The sequence below is a fragment of the Schistocerca gregaria genome, chromosome 1 (assembly GCF_023897955.1).
Source record: "Schistocerca gregaria isolate iqSchGreg1 chromosome 1, iqSchGreg1.2, whole genome shotgun sequence".
Lineage (NCBI taxonomy): Eukaryota > Metazoa > Arthropoda > Insecta > Orthoptera > Acrididae > Schistocerca > Schistocerca gregaria.
Genome location: NC_064920.1, coordinates 522,925,881 through 522,929,479, shown reverse-complemented (window position 1 = coordinate 522,929,479; position 3,599 = coordinate 522,925,881). Strand labels below are relative to the sequence as shown.

Here is a 3,599-nt window from a genome sequence, read left to right as displayed (position 1 = left end):
AGTAGATTATATAAAAACTAAATTCCGCGCGCACAGTCTCGGACAGCCCAACGATACCGTCCGGCTGCCGTGTCAACCTCAACCGGCAGGCGTCACTGGAGGGGGCACATGGTCAGCACACCGCTCTCCTGGCCGTCGTCACTTTTCGCGACCAGAGCCGCCACTCCTCAATCAAGTGCCTCCTCAATTGGCCCCACAGGGGCTGAGTGTACCCCGCTTGCCAACAGCGCTCGATGACTCGGATTGTGACTCATCCAAGTGCTAGCCAAGTCCGACAGCGCTTAACTTCGGTGGTCTGACGAGAACCGGTGTTACCACTGCGGCAAGGCCGTTGGCCCAGTAGATTATATACAGTTTGAAAATTACGTCCGTGTTGTTTTAAAAAAATACGATTTGCAATACACTGGTATAGGGCAACTGTATATGCTGAGCATGCCAAAAGTTCCTACGTGGACCGCAAGACCCTGTTTACATAAATAGTGACACAATTAACAAACCTGGAAGAGATATAAATACGGTTCAATAGCTTTTGCACCAGCTACTTCTGCTATAAAACGTGAGAATTTGACACTCGTTACATCTTACATCTTTAAAAATACTGCTTGCCCACTACACACATTGGAAAGTCGTTACAATGAAGCAAACATCCAATAAATGGTGCTGGTTTATTATTTTATGGCTGCCTAACCATAGGGAAATTTAAGTCACACTGACAATACAAAACTTTTTAAAAAAAATCTAATCAACTGAACAACTGACAATAAGGAACACAGGGTACTATTCTGAAACTTGTAGCCTACAAAAATAAAATGACTCCAAACACAGCGCGACTCGGGTTTAATTGGAAGACTGTAGGAATCAAAATCAGCAAAAAGCATCATTACGATTCATGATGTTGGTACTGGTTTCGAGCAGTCTCTCTGCAATGTTCAGCAACGACCGCACTGCGTCTAGTTGCAGGAACGTTAATTTGGACTGGACAGGCCATAATTGTGAAGAGAAGCAACGAACTTTCACGTGCCAGGGAAGCGGCGCTAAGAGGCCCTCTTTCTCATACGCATAAAGGAAGGCAAGTTTCGCCACAAAACACCCTCATGGGAAAGCTGGGATAACAGGTAGCATCCATGCATGTGGCTAGCGGATTAGCACCAGGGACTGTCCACAATAAGCATTCCGAGAGACTGGGCCATTTCAGCAAAAATTGCTATCCAGGAGGCTCTCGTTCCCTGCTTTTGAGACACCGTGAAAAACCTGCTGCCGACCCTAAGGACCACCAAGCCCTTCTGACACACTCTCTTCTGGCGAAAAATCGAGTACTTGCCACTTTCTTGGATGATCACTTAATTTTAGTTTGGATATAAATGACACATTCTCACATGGAAATGGATGGTTCACCGTTGCCACAGTACGAGGTGGTAGCGGAGTTTCTAGTGTACCTGGTCTTGAAAGTTTTAATGATAGAGATGTAATTGTCTATCGTACTTATCATATGTTTGCAATTGGTAGTAGAGATTTTGGTAAATCTGCTTATGACTAAACATCTCCTCTTTTCTTGTATACTCGTATCAAAAGAAAAATTAATCAAAATGAATCTGTATTTATTTGGATAAAAGGTAAAGGTGTATGTGAATAAGTAAAATTTGTATCTGATTGTACTGTATATTTTCATAAATAAAGATCTGTAGCGTCAGCCACTAACCGAACAAGGGTACATCTAGAACCGGAGGCTCAAGGATGCAACAGTTTTGTTATGTAAACACTCGTATCTCTTGGCGTTGGCGGCGCCCCAGCGGGGACGCACACACCTAGTACGGCTAGTGTGCGCCTCCGGGATAGCGTTCCGCTGGCCACTGCGAAAACTCTAAGTCCTTATCTAAGGTCAAAGTTCTCCCACACTATATAAGCGAGCGCGTTCTCGCGCTGCGCTCAGTCTGTGTCTTCCTGCTGCACAGGCAACTGCATTGAACACCGCCAACATGCCCTACATGAGGTATCGTCGTAGCCGCACAACAGTCTACAAAACCATAGAAAACATTGAACTTACAACATCAGGAGACAAGAAAAATCGCATTCCAGTGAAGAGTGTTGCAACCCACGCCCTCGTCGACGGACCCTGTGTATTTCTTGGATGTTCTCTTAATTTCACCTTGGATATAAACGACACTTTCTCACATGGAAATGGATGGTTCACCGTTGTCATAGTAAGAGGTGGTAATGGACTTCCTAGTTTACCTGGTTGAAAGTTTTAATGATAGAGATGTAATTGCCTATCGTACGTATCATATGTTAATTATCATGTAATCGTTACAGTTCTAAAACAAAACCACAAGCTTCGTCAAAAGTTAACACTACGTACTGAGAGAGGCAGTGCAATAGATAATGCATATGATTCCCAGTCTGGAAGAATAGAAATCGATTCACCGTCTGAACACTACCATTTTGGTTTTGCATTGTTTTCCAAATATTTTAAGACAATTGTCGGAATGGTTCCTTTGCGAAACGAATAGTCAGTTATCTTCTTCATACTTATTCTACCCGAGCTTGTGCTCTGTCATCTACAGAATATTAAACCGTAACATTTGATGCTTGTCACTTTTAGAAGCAAGGACTTTTGTTTTCAATAACCAGTCATATAACTTTGAAACTATGTGGAGATATTTAAATTAGTTCAGACGTGTTAAGGATAGCCTCTCAAAGCTGTTGTACATTGGTGTCCAAAATTAAATCAACAAACGGAAATTTCTCAAGTGTTAATGCGTCAGGATTGGCCAGGAGGGGAAAGCAGTAGGCACCCGTTGAGGTGAAGAATAAAACATAGTTTAAACTGTATGAAGTTTTAATGCCGTAAAGAAAGGCAGGCCTGGAGAAGCCGCCGAGACTGAATGGGCAGCCGTCCAAGAGAGCAGGTGCGGAGGACGTCTGATCGGTTTGGAAGCTGTCAGCAGAAGAGACCGAATGGCGTGTCCGCTCTCGGCAGCCGGCCGCGGTTCCACCCCCACTTGCCCACCTCAAAGCCTCGGTCAGATCGTAAGACGCGTAGTTCGGTAGAGTTACCTGGTCATCAACATGTGAGTTTAGCTGCTGATAGTTCAACACGTGAGTTTCGGGGTGATTCTATCCGGTTCTAGGCAACGTGACGGAGAAGCTGCAACTTACCGCCAGGCAGAAGGCCCTGACGAACATAACGTGAAAAAATAAAAATCAAACTTTATACTAATAAATCCATTCAGTATCGGCTCTCCCTGTATACAAGGTTGCGGTTATTTTGCACACAAAACAGTACAAACAGTAGAAACAACGTAAACGTTACAGAACGCAAACTACTGCAACACACACAACAGTAGACTAAAATGTTCTTCGTTTCTTCCGTCTTAAGAGATCTGCACACACATTGCGACAACTGGTGAATGTGCTCACTACGGGGCGTGATCACCTCTGGCAGAAACACAGGCCTGACAACGACGGAGCATACTGTGACTAAGGTCATCAATGGCCTGTTGAGGCAACAATGCCCATTCTTCCTGCGGAGCTGCTCGCAAATCTTCGAGAGATGTTTGTGGGTGTTGACGTGATGCAACCCGTCTCCATAACGCATCTCA

The 3,599-nt window shown here is 44.3% G+C and overlaps 1 pseudogene; it reads right to left on the bottom strand.

Moving 5' to 3' along the window:
• Positions 1–218: 218 nt before the first annotated feature.
• On the bottom strand, positions 219–336 carry LOC126291335 (5S ribosomal RNA; annotated as a pseudogene).
• Positions 337–3,599: the final 3,263 nt, after the last annotated feature.